The sequence below is a fragment of the Camelus ferus genome, chromosome 9, assembly GCF_009834535.1.
Source record: "Camelus ferus isolate YT-003-E chromosome 9, BCGSAC_Cfer_1.0, whole genome shotgun sequence".
Lineage (NCBI taxonomy): Eukaryota > Metazoa > Chordata > Mammalia > Artiodactyla > Camelidae > Camelus > Camelus ferus.
This window is the reverse complement of record NC_045704.1, coordinates 19,589,923-19,603,510: the sequence shown is the minus strand read 5'-3', so window position 1 is coordinate 19,603,510 and position 13,588 is coordinate 19,589,923. Positions and strand designations below refer to the sequence as shown.

At 45.8% G+C, this 13,588-nt stretch overlaps 1 protein-coding gene across 5 annotated transcripts in view; it reads left to right on the top strand.

The window, feature by feature from the left end:
• The window catches only part of SIPA1L3 (signal induced proliferation associated 1 like 3), a 214,779-nt gene that overhangs the window by 81,245 nt on the left and 119,946 nt on the right, over window positions 1–13,588 (top strand). For all 5 annotated transcript variants that reach the window (XR_004322355.1, XM_032486153.1, XM_032486155.1 and 2 more), the window contains exon 2: window positions 2,008–2,075. The gene's annotated coding sequence lies outside the window, so the exon portion shown is untranslated. The remainder of the gene's footprint in view (window positions 1–2,007; window positions 2,076–13,588) is intronic.

The following is a 13,588-nucleotide window of genomic DNA, read 5'->3' as shown; positions in this document are numbered from 1 at the left end:
TTCCCACGGGAATTCTGTGAGCTGGGTGGGAAAGGTGAGGTTCAGGGAGCTAACTGAGAAAGGGAAACGAATGTAGGTTGGGCCAAAATCCCCAGTGCTCAGGACCCCTTCTTCCCCTACGAAGTTCACAAGGATCTGAATCTTCCCCACACCCCCCAGTTGTTACCTTCCCTGGGTACACGCTCCACCTTTACCCTATCTCAGGGTGGGCTTAGGGCTTCTTAATCTGGGTCCATGGACCGTTGAAGGGTCCTTGGATGGAATTTAGAGGATCATGAAGTTGGCTAGGGAAGAAATTACATCTTTATTTTCTTTACCATCTAACTGAAATTTAGCATTTTCATGTCTTCTGAACAAGGACCACGAGCTACAATCATATTAACAACACCCGTGACTGTTGCCGCTAGAAATAAAAAATATTTCCATATCACATTACAGTTGTTGCAGATATTACAAAATATCGTTTACACTCATCCGTTTCTAAATTATTATAGTTATTGGACCCATCACTAAGATCTCATAATTTAAAGCATTCATAAAGAAGCACAAATACTACTGTATCTCGGATTAGGTTTTGTCTTACAGATATTTTGGTATCTGAATATAATAGATTTCCTTTGTGGTCTAGTGTATAGTGTTTTATACATTTAAAGATGTGATTCTGAGAAAACGTCCACACCCTTCTTCCCCAGGCTGCCAACAGGTGTCCCTGGCCTGAGAAAGGTTAAGAACTAAGACCCCTTTTGGCTTCTGCAGAATCCCCAGAGGGGCTAGATTATTGAAGCCATCCTGTTTCTTGACTCTGAAAAGTGGGCCAGCTGCCTGGTAGGTTTCCTTCCTGGGAGGCCCCCTGGAGGAGCTGGCTGGCATTTGAGGTCGGTCTTGGTGTGTGGGTGGCAGGTGGTTACGGCAGCAGTAGGGAAGGTGGGAGAGGTATTGTCAACCTGCAGTCAGCCCTCTCTTCATTGACCTCCATGACCATGTGGCCTGGCCAAGAGGTCGAGAACAGACTGGAGCCAGGCTGCCTGGGTTCATCCCACCTCTAAAACTTTGGACTGGCTGGGCAGCCTCAGCTAGGGGATTCTTGACCCACTCTGTGTCTCAGGGCCCTCATCTGTAGCAGGGATGTAATGGTGTGCCTAGGTCTTAGGGTTCTTGGGAGAATGAAGCAAGTCGGCCTATTCTGCTGGGACAGAGCCTCACACACAGGGAGTGAGAGTCATTATTTCACGGCCATTCCGTAGGAAGGTTCTAGGTTGTCCTCTCAGATTTCATCTCCCTGGTTTAGTAAGTGCCTGACCTAAACCAAGATGTGATGGTGAACAATACAGACAGTGGCTTCTCGGCCTGGAGACATTCATTCATCCATGAAGTACTCATTCAGATATGAACCACCATGCTAAATATTCAAAAACATCAATTAATAATACAAAGTTACAAGTCAGGACAAGTGCTCTTTCTCTTCCACCCCTCTGCTCACGATGGTCTGAAGGAAACATCCTTATAATGACTGTCCCTCTACCCCCGTCACCTCCCTGCCCTCACCCCCCTCTCTCACCCTGCATCAGGGACACGGGCCTCCTGCTGCTTCTGACCCCCCACCCTCCCCACCCTCAACCCCAGGTCCTGTGCCTGGTCCTGCCCGCGGCCTGGACGGCTCTTTCCCAGGTAGTCACACTGCTGTCAGTCACCTGTATTCACGTCTCTGTCCTTTCCTCAGGCCCTCACTCTGGGAAGTCGCAGCCCCGTCTCTCCCCTCACCCTGCCTGGTCCCCCAGCTAGGTGCTGGCTGCTCCCTGACTGTGGGCTGTGTTTGTTTCCCGTCTTCCTCCCCTGCTGGAGTGTCAGCTCCCCGAGGATAGCTACTTCGTCTTGGTCACTGGGGTACCTGGCACAGAGCCGGCGTTCAATAAATATTTATTGAGGGAGTGAATTCGTGAGTGACAGATGGATACTTCAGCAGGAAGCCTCAAGTTCACATAATCTCGTTTTTTTTCCTCTCCGTAGATGCACAGTCTTTGACCTTGGCTCTCCTGGGACCCACAAGGAGCACTAGTGTCCAGAACATACAAAGGGTGAGTGCAGTATGGCTGTTTGACTTTTGTTTGCTTAAGTTTTATAGCTAGTACATGTGAGATGCTTTATTATTTTTTTAAAAATACCTATCTGTCTGTCTGTCTGTCTATCTACCTACCTACCTACAAATGTCAAGGGAAACATGGAAATCTCCTTCACTGTCCCTCCCAACCCCCGCAGTCTGGCTTCTTCCCTCCGAGGTGATTGTGGTCAGTAGTTGGATGGGTGTCCTGCCAGACCTCTCCCTGTTCATGAACATTCCTACTTACGCATATACACGCTTGTTGTTTTAATTTGCTGTATAAAGGAAAAAGCAGCAGGACATTTCTGCAGCCTGTTTCCCACTGTCCCCAGTGGTAGTGTGTTTTGGAGGTCTTTGTTCATGGCAGACATCAGTGTATCACATTCTTTTTTTTTTTTAACTTTTTAATTTCCATTTTGAAAATTTACACAGAGTGAAATTCGCTGTTTGGTATATGGTTCTTTGAGTTTAGGCAAATGCATGCTGTTGTGTAACTGCCACCGCACTTAAGATACTGGATGTCCCTGTCAACCCCCGTATGGATGTGTTAGTTGCCTGTAGGCTGAAAATATAGTATAGGTAGTTCCACGTAATTAAAAGCTGTACACACCAAAGTTCTGACCTGTAATAAAAGATTCTGAATGTTATAATTAAGTTTCTGGGGTTCTTGCTAGTGAGCATCCTCTTTGGTTTCTTTGGCCTGGATCAAGCAGCGAGGGGGCCTCGGGCTGTGTGGCTTTCCAGGTGGTAGTGGGGACACCAGCCTTTGTTGGCAGGATGCAAGAAGGGGCCCGGAGATGGGGTGCTGTCTGATCCTTGGAGCACCAGGAGACTCTGATAGTGTGGGAAGTGGGAGAACAGAGATTCTGGCATCCAACTCTGGACACAGGTAGTGGTGTTGGCTGAGTTGCCGGGACCAGTGAGTCGAGTCTGGGAAGTGAGTGGATCTAGACAGTGTCTTCTCCCTTGGCTGTTTATTAGGTCTCTTCCTATTCCTTACTTTTGGCCTAAGGCTCTGCCCAGGTACCTGGAGCTTGTTTGTGGGACAGTCACCTGGGGCCAGATTTCCATTAACAGATGCTTTTTAGCACAATTCTTTATTGACTTTTTTATTTTGAAGGAATTTTAGACTGACAAAAAGTTGCAAAAATAGCACAGAGAGTTTACATATCTACAGTCACCCAGCACCTCCTAGTATTACCATCTTATTCAGCTGTAGCACAACTGTCCACACCAGAAAGTGAACACCGGGCCAGTACTGTGAGCCAAGTGCAGGCTTCGGTCAGATTTCACTAGTTTTTTCACTGATGTCCTTTTTCTGTTCCAAGAGCCTATCCAGGATCCCTTATTGCATTTACTTGTCTTGTCTCCTTAATCGCCTCCAGTCTGTGACAGTTGCTCAGTCTTCACCCTGTCTTTAATGACCATGAGACTCTGGAAGAGAGCAGCTCTTGTTACTTTGTAGACTGTCTGCATTTGGGTTTGTCTGATGTTTCCTTATGACTACACTGAGCTTCTCCATCATTTGGCAGAACACCACAGAGATGGTGCGCCCCCTGCCTCTGCATCGCACCTGCGAGTCCACGTGTCTTATCACTGGTGTTGTTAACCCGCATCACTCGGTTAGGGTGCTGTCTGTCTGCTGGCTTTCCCCAGTGTCGAGTAACTGTTTTTCCTTTTATAATCGATAGATATCTTGGGAGAGCTGCTTTGAGACTCTACTCATTTTTCCTCAAACTTGCACCTGCTAATTTTGGCGTGCATTGGTCGGGTGAATCTTGCCTGCAACTGTCATTACTGTGGGATGTCCCTAATGGTGACTTTTGTATGTCCCTCATTCCTGCTACATTTATTAATTGCCCACATAATTAGTTCTGTAAGAAAGACCTGTCCCTTCTCCCTCATTTATTTTAATGATTCAGTTATTAACATAATGTCTTTGTGGCCTCATAGATAACCCGTTTTATTCTAACACATACCTTTTTAATGTCTTAAAAGGTTCCAGTTTCCGAGTGAATTTCTTGTGTTGCCTCTCAGACTGCAGGAACTACGTGGGTAGGATTCATTGTTCCTACGTGATAATTTGCACCTGGGGGACTGGACAGCAGGAGACAGGGTTTCATTTGTTCATTCATTTCTTTCCTTCACTCAACAAATATACATTACAGCACCTACTGTTGTGTTCCAGGCACTGGGGATTCAGGAATGAACAGAACAGACAAAATCCTTTCCCTCCAGGAACTGACACTCTGCTGGAAGATAAAATAATAAACAGATTAACAAGTGAATGTAGGGCTACATGCGGCAGGGATGAGAAAAGCAAGAAAGGGGGTTGATGGGGAGGAACAGGAGGCAGTTGTAAATGAGGTAATCAAGGAAGGCCTCTCTGAGGAGGTGCTGAAGGGAAGGAACAAAGTGGGTTCTGGCCTAATTCTTCCACCTGCCAGCCAGGAGATCCAAACACATTATCTCACTTCTAAACAAGGCTTTGGGAATTGCAGCCAACGGGAAAATGTGTTCCCTCTGTGAGAGGCAGCCCCTGCTTAGCTCTGGCCCATTTGTCACCGTCTGGAAATACCAGGTCTTGCCAGATTTTCTATAATTTTTCCCCAAAAGAAGACAAAAATGATGCATCCTTGATAGTTCTTTGAACCCAAATTATGCTACATCAGCTAATTTTTAGAGGTCCATGAATGAATGTGTTTTGTTCATTTTCATTGTATTTAAGTTACCTTTGTAGCCAAAGATACCAATTTTTCACTTTTCAATGTAGATTCTGTTTTAAATATATGTATATATACCCAAGTTTAAATGTGAGTTGACTTGGTGGGTGAGTATAGCTCAGTTGTAGAGCACATACTTAGCATGAGCAAGGTCCTGGGTTCAATCCCCAGTATCTCCATAGAAAAAAAAATACATATAAATATACACGTATTTATATATATATATATACAAACAAAAAAAGTGAGTGGATTTACAGGAACTATTAGGTAACTAATTGTACAGATGGGACACAGATGCAGCTGAAAGGAAGGGCAGGACGCAGTGACAGGTTTGGTAAATGCTGTCCTGTCTCAGCCTTCCTCTCTTTCTCCTCTGGATCAGGGGTTCTCAGCCGGGCACCTGAACTGGGGCTGGCAAGCGATTACCATGGGCATGGGCCCTGAGCTGTTTGTGTCATGGTGGGGGCATCAGGAGGAGTGCTTTCAGCTGCAAGAACAGAAAACCCAGCTCACAACAGCTTAAACAAATGAGGACTGATTTCTCCCCCATAACCACAAACCTAGAGGAACTTGGCTGCCAATGTTAGTTCAGAGGCTGAGTGATGCCCGGGCTGGGGCCTCCTTGATTCACTTGATCTTTCCCTCATGGTTGCAAGGTTGCTGCTGCAGTTCCAGCCAGAACAAGAAAGAGGGGGTCAACTCCAGCAGCATGTTTTTTTCAGTTCTGTACCAATTCAACACTCAGAATCCACCTCCCTGCCCCTCACCTCGAAGATTCCACTTACATCTCATTGGCCAGAGGTGGGTCACATGGCCTCCCTCAGCTGTAAGGAGAGTGAGAAATTTTTTTTAGCTTTTCAGCCTCTCCTGAGGTGGAAGCCAGAGAAAGAGAGGATTGAGGGTTTCAGTTGGATTAGCAGCCTGGCTCTACAGGGGAAGAAAAACAGCAGTAATTAGCAGTAATGAGTGCCGACTCTGTGTCAAGCCCTGCTGTAAGCCCTTCACGTGTCTGATCTCATTCATTCCTTACACCCACCCTGTGATGCTGCCGCTCCCAGTGGTAATGACATGGAAACTGAGGCACAGTGTAGTGAAACCCTTTCTTGACTAAGTAGAGGAGCCGAGGTGGGAACCTTTGCACTGTCTCCAAAGCCTTCACTCTTGGCCACTACACTTTGTTGCTTCTTAAGAAGTCCCGGGATCCCAGACTGCTAGCTATCCAACCAGTGTAAATTCTTCTAGGAAGGGAGGAACAGGGCAGCATATTTTGCTTTGGGGAAGTTTTGATCGTTAAAGAGCTCTCTCACATCCGCTCCGTGTACCTACCTCTCACTGGTTCTGGTCTGGTCCTGGTGCTGGGCACTAGCCACGCATCTTCCTCCTGCTGGCCCTTTGTGGCTTGCGGATGGCTAAGTCTTCTCTGTGCCTCTTTTCCAAGCAAACTCTACCTGTGCTTTTAGCTCTTCTTCCCAGAATGATGCTTCCAACCTTCTTTCCTTTCTTGGGGTTCTGCTGGTTGGTTGATTCAGCACACATTTAATATTCGCCTCCTCTGTGCCCATCCCTGTAATGTAGTGAGTGGGGGAGACAGCCTCAGGGCTGAGTGGGACTCGTACTCAGGGGCTCCTGGCAGGTGAGGGAGGCAGGCTCTTAGGCAGTGAGAATCCAGGGTGGGCAGGGCTATATGGGGGAAACCCAGGGGCTGATGGGCACCCAAAGGAAGTGCCCAGGCTAGCCTGGGGTTCAGAGAGATCTCCTGGAAGCAGCTTTAGGCCTTGAAGTAGGAATAGAGATTCATCAAGGAGCAATGTTCATGTTCTTCCCCACCTCCCCTGTCTTCAGGGAAACGCTCTCACTACAGTTCTCTTGGCTGAATCTCCACTCCCTTCCTCTGGAAAATGAAGGATTTGGACTTGGGTTTCCATCCATCCATCCATCCATGTATCCATCCATGTATCCATGCAGCAAACATACCCACTCTGGGCACTAGGCTTACAGGGGTACCCTCTTGGATAGAGTATTTGGGGAGAGCTCTGTCAGTCAACAGCCCAGAGCGATGAGAGTTGTAACAGGGAAGCCATGGGGCTGTGGAAACTCTGCGGAGACACCTAACGCTGACTTGGGGTTTCAGGGCCAGCTTCTTGAAGGAGGTAAAATCAAACATGAGTTGACGTGGGAGTGGAGAGCACAGGTTCCAGAGCCCAGCTGCCCTGGGTTCTAGTCTTCGCCTGACCACTGACGAGCCCCAAGTTGGGGGCCTAACTCTGGGGCTAATTTTCTCCTAAGGATGCTCTGAGAATTAAAAGGTGAGTACGAATCTCAAGTACTTAGAACAGTGCCTGGCACAAGTCGTCACATCACAGATGCGGTGGTGGTGGTGGCGGCAGTGGTGACAGTGGTCATTTACGTTCATTAGCCTTTAACTGCACGTCAGAAGTTAGGCAGCCTGGTCACCAGCCTGTGAAATAGTAGGCATTCACTGCTGCTGTTGGGATTATTTATGCACGAAGAATGAGTGCCCAGCCCCGAGCTAGCATGGTGCCTGGATATAGCCAGACTGTGCTCTGGAAACACGGCTTGTACAGCTGAGGCCTGGGCCAGATATTCTGTGGGAGAAGAGAGGAGTTTCTTTGGTGTGTATTGGAAACCCATCGCTTTCGGTCTCCCAGTCCCCTTCCCATCCAGTCCCCAGGCCTCTCAGCACTGGCCTCTAGCGCGTGGGCCGCCCTTGACCTCTGTGGCCAGAACGCATGGATGCTCTGCTCAACCCATCAGCCGAGTTCCAAATTAGACCTGACAGTGTGATTTATTCTCTGGGATGGAGACGGGAGGGCAGAGCCCCAGTGGGTGATTCCGAGGGAAGGTTGTCAGCCCGAATTAGCCCAGGCCCTTCATGCAGCCTTGCTGTTTCAGCTTCCTCTAACTAATAGGGTTTTCCAGGGTGTTGCTGGCTTCTGAGCTGCCTCCTCCCATCCCCAGGGGCTGAGACTTGGCTGTGATCCCTGAGGAGCTGTGTTTGATGAGGCCCCGAGGCAGGCTCTGTTTGAAGGGAGTGGGGGCTCCAGGTCCTTTCATCTGCGCATCAGGCACGAAGAGTGGTGATTCCCCAGGGAATCTTTGTTTTGTCCCCGTCATCCTTTCCCTGAGGTTCAGTAGTGGCGACTAGGGGCCACTGCTTTCTGACTACCTCCCAGTCTGTAGTCACAGTTGTCGCTGCCTCTGGCTGCTTTTGTTCATTTACGGAGAATACCAGTGATAGGCAGGGTTCTGCTGCGGTAACAAATTAACCCTGAAATCCTAGAGGTTGGGCACAACAAATGTCGACTTTTTCTCATGACACAAGTCAGATCAGGTGCGAGGCTTTACCTTGAACCTCAGGGATGCAGAATGACAAGGGCTCCCTGGTCTTGAAGCACCACACCTGGAACACAGTTTGCAGGGTCACCCAGGCAGGATAAAGGCACTAGAGGGTCACACAGCAGCACTTAGGTGACAGGGCCAGAGTGACACAGTTCACCTCTGCTCACACCCAAAACTAGCCACGTGGCCCTGCCTAACTGCAAGGGGCTGGAATGTGGGAGCACGTGGGTATTCAGTAAGCAGTAAATATCCCGGCCACAGTAGGCAGTAGGCAGGTGTGGTATGTATTAAGTGTCCACCGTGTGCCAGGTCTTCTAAGGGGGGTCTGGAAGTACAAAGGGGTCCCTGCCTTCCGGGCACTCGTGGTTCAGTGGAGGAAATAGAACTCGGTAAGTAATTCCAGAAGCAGCTGTGTCATTACATGGAGGAGCCCCAAGAGCCTATCCGAGGGGGACCTGGCATGTGTGGAGAGGTCAGGAGATGTCTGCATAAGGGCTGCCACTTGAGGGGAGGCCTGGAAGATGTGTAGACCTTAATGGAATGGGGGGGAGCATTCCCAACAGAGGGAACAGCATCAACGGAGTTCTGGACGTGGGAAGGAGCTGGGAGGCGGCCAGCGTAACCTCAGGATCATGCATCGGGGAGAGGAAGGTGGGGGCAGAACGTGCAGGGTCTGCGTGGCTGTGGGGAGGAGTTTGGGATTTGTAACACCTACCTTTCGGAGCTGTTGAAAGAATTAAATGAGCTCAGTACTCCTTCAGCACTTGCTGAGTTCCTACTCTTTGGCAGGCAATGTTTCTGGTCCAAGGGACGTAGCAGTGAACAACATGGACAACTGTCCCTGCCCTTATGGAGCTGGTATTCTTGAAGGGGAGACAAACAATAAATAAGGAAAACAAATAATATAATTTTACCTGATGAAAAAAATGTGTAGCCAATGACATAGGATAATTTAATAGAGAGCATTTTGTTTGGATGCTTCGCCAGAAGTAACAGAAAACCCTGTTTGTGCTGGCTTAAACTATCAGGAAATGTGTGAGCTCCCCAACTCCAAGTCCAAGGGTTTGTGGAGCTGCCTTCGGGACTGATGACTCAGCAGCTCAAGCCCGCAGCGGACTGTCCGTAATGCACCTTCACCTTAAGATAGTCCCTTCCATGATCATTGGGTGGCAGTTGGGACATTGCAGGCAGTCTCAGGGATGGGAACAGAAGCTCTTTCAAACTCCACTAGCCCACCTCTGCGGGCATGAATTGTGGGAGAGCTGGGAGGAAGCTGCTGCCGCGGTCCAGACGGGAGATGATGGAGGACAGGAGCAGGGTAGGGGGAATGGGGGTGAGAAGGGACAGGTCAGGAGATAGAATAGACAGGGCTTGTTAACAGCATGGCTGCTGGAGAGAAGGGATGCTGAGCACACGCACACACAGCACACACACACCTGCACACACGCACAGATGTCCTCTTTGTATTGTGTCTTCCTCTTGTAAAAGTCACGGTGCACATTTGCATATTACAGGCTCCGATAAATCTTGCAGGAAAGAAACTTGCTTATTTGACTGTGGAGCCTTTTTATTTTCTAAAAGCCATTTAGTCACATGTTCTGCAGAAAGATTTGAAATTTTTTGCTTTAATAATGATTCTCATCTTTGCTGCACATTAGAGTCACATGGGGAGCTTCAAGAAATCACAAGCCTTGGGCCCCACCCCAGAACATTTCGTTAGAATCACAGAGGGTAGGACCAGGCGTGGGATGGTTTTTTTTTTAACTCCCCAGATGTTTCTAGGGTGTGACCAAGGGTGAGAACTATTACTTTATTGTGTCCTTGGGTGAGCTTCACATTAGAAAGCTATGTTGTTTATTTGTGTGTCTGATTATCAAGAGAATATTTACTTAGAGTTTAAAAAATAAATCAATCAAAGGCCCCAGACTCTGCCAAGATAATCACTTTTTCAACCCTGGTGTGTTCCTTCCAGAGTTTTGAAAAATACTTGTAATAAAAAAATATATACTATATGTATCCCAAAACAAGGTGATTCCCCATGTTTCCAAAGAGAAGATTTTTTTTTTAAGTTTTAACACTTTGAAGTGTTTAGGGATATAGATGACATAGTCAGCTGCCTATTTATATCTTTTAATTTATTTTGTGACACATTTAGATCCTCTCACATCATAAAACAATATTACTCACACTCTTAACAGGCCTCCTTATCATCATTAGAGTCCCTTTTTTGAGTCATCTGCACAGATCTCTGGAATACATTGTCTCCACCGCCATCTGAACTGCTGATGATGTGGCACTTCTTGAATCTGTGTATTAAGTTATTGTGGGAAACTTGATCCCAAGTAATCATGTGTCATAAGATAATTCTTTTTTTTTTCCCCAGTTTTATTATGTAGAATTATTACAATTCTACTGCACATGCACATTATATTGCATGTAAATACATATAAACAGTATACTGCACATTTTTTTAGTTGTCATATATATGCTTGTTATTATTTCTAAGAACAGATTAAATCTTTAGCTTTTTAAACTTACATAGTTATCAAAGGAATAAAGCCAACTACAAAATAAGAAACAACAGAATGCGGTAATCCAATCATAAAGGACAGTCAAATGTGCTTATACATATTCAGGAGATCAAAATAATAATTAGTTCATTTGTGTCCTTGCTATTATTTTTTAGACAATTCTTTTTTTAATTCCCCTTTTAGTTGTACATTGATGATCTCTAAAGTGTAGCCAATAACTTTTACTATGTTAGATTAAGGAAAAAAACACTTTGAGGTTTTTTTAAGACATTTACTGAAAATGAATAAATGAAAAAAATGTGAACATGTAAAAGTGGTTACATAAGCACTCGTTTTTGAGTCAATCAGACTAATGATTCCAATATGAATAATAAATGACAGTTTAGGAAAATTCAATTTCATCCCACATAGCTGCACTTTGCCTCAAAACAATTTTCAGTACTACCTGACACAGACTTTCTTTCAGTTCCCCAAATTCTAGTTTAAATGCCCCTCTCTATACAGTAAGATTTTTTACATCAAGTATTTTGTTTAAGTTAAATGACTGTTGCTTTCGATTACTTGTCCCTGTCTTGCTTTTTATCTTTAGAGGACCTGTTTAAGTGATTTACAGCACTGGGAATTGTGAGGTTAAGCTTGTGGGAACAGTTCCTGAGCCTGTTATGTCATATGCCTCCCTTTTTTTTATTGTTGCCAAAACTAGCATTGCTTAAGTCATTAGATGCTAATGTGGCTTTCCCAGACAGCACTTTGTTCAAAATAAAATGATATGAAAACTCTGAAACAACTCTTATTTCTGAGGATTATTTTTTAGGGGGCTATCTTACTTTTATATTTGGGTAGACTTTTTTTTTTTTTTGGTCAGTTTACAGTCTTGTGTCAATTTCTGGTGCACAGCATCATGTTTCAATCATACATGTACATACGTATGTTCCTTTTCATATTCTTTTTCATTATAGGTTACTAACTGTATATTGAAGATACTGAATATAATTCCCTGTGCTATACAGTAGAAACTTGTTGTTTATCCATTTTACAAATAGTAGTTAGTATCTGCAAATCTCGAACTCCCAATTTGAGTTTGGTAAATCTTATATTCAAGATAGATTAGTTAGGTTAAACACATGCAGTTAGCTTAGTGGTGTTTGACCTTACTGCCATGAGCAATAACTGGTTGGAAAGCCTGAGTTCTCTGACTCTCCCAGCCTAATGTCAGTCATTCATTCGTTCGTTCTTTCAGCATTGATTAATTTCCTGTCAGCTACTCTAAGAACCAGTACAGAGGACAGTGGTACCAAAGGCCTGTATTGGAGTCCCAGCCTTCCACTTCTGCCTGTGTGAGTGTGGCCAAGGCATTTACCTTCCTGTGCCTCATTTTCCCCGCCTATAAATTAGAGATAACACTACCTCCCTCATAAAGTGGTTATGGAGATTCAGGGGCTTGATTCAGATCCACAATCCCAGGTGGAGTGTGGTCCAAAGGGACAGATTATCATCACTGTAGAAATATCCATGTGCTAGATAATCTTCTGGGACCCTGCTGGTTAAAAGCTCTCATTGCTTCTCTAAAATCTAAATCATCCAGAATTCCAAAACACATCTGGCCTAAGAAGTTTGGAAAGGGATCATGCAGCTGTATATATAAAACGCTTAGCATAGTGCCTGGCACATAATAAATCCTATGTAAATGGTAACCATTTATCATTATTATTATTATTTAAAGTGCCTAGCTCACCGTCCTTAATCATCATCATGGAAATGCAAATGATAACCACAGTGAGATGCCATTACACACCCACCTCAATAGGTGAAATAAAAAGACAACATGGGAGGATATGAGGTCAGAGACTTACATGTGAGGCCTTATAGGGACTGAAGCTTTTTCCTGAATGTACAGTGGGAGGGTTCTGAGCAGAGGAGGGATATGTTCTGACTCAAGTTAGCAGGATCCCTCTGGCTATGTGTGGGAGCAGGGATGGGAGCCAGGAAATCAGGGAGGGAGCGCCTGCTCTGGTCCACGGTCCAGGCAGGAGGGGTGGGAGGTTAAGTGGGGGAGAAGTAGGCAGATCTTAACCTGATTTGAAGATAGAGCCAGTAGTAACTATGAGTGGACTGAATGTAGGGTGAGAGAAGGAGAAGGGTGGAGGATGGCACAGAGGTTTTGGTTTGAACACCAAGTGAATAGCGAAGGCGTCAAGTCGAGGAGGTTTACAAGGACAAAGTGAAGGTGTTGGAAGAATCAGGGGTATCGCTGATGGGAGTGGATTCAAGAGAAACAAGGCTTTTTTTTTTTTTTCAAGAAGAGTTTTAAAAGGTGTACAGAAAATTGATCTTAAAGGACAGAGAGTTCTCACAAACTCCCTCTCCCCACTGCAGTTTCACCTTTTATTTCCGTTCGTATTAGTGTGGTACATTTTTTGCAGTTGATAAATTCATACTGATACATCGTTACTAACTAAAGTCCATGGTTTACCTTAGGGTTCATGCTTTTGTTCTGCAGGCTGTGGGTTTTGCCACAGGGTGATACGTATTCACCACGACAATACCATATCGAGCAGCTGCACAGCCCTGTGCCCCACAGAGATGGCCCCCTAACCCCGCAACCGGTCTTTTTACTGAAGAACGACAGGGCTTTGCCTCCATCTCCCTGGCAGACATGAGCCTGTGAAGGTGTGGCCCCACGTGTTTTGTTTGTTACCGTGTCTGTAGTGCTCAGGTAACATCTGACACACGGTAGCTGCACAATGAAAATATGTTGTTAGTGTCTTCTTGGGTTAGGAAGGGATTAGAACCTTAGAATCAGAGGCTGTTACTCCAGAGTGTGACAGAAATGTGTCCTATGGACCTGGGCATCTGTCTCTAGTGGGCTTCCACAT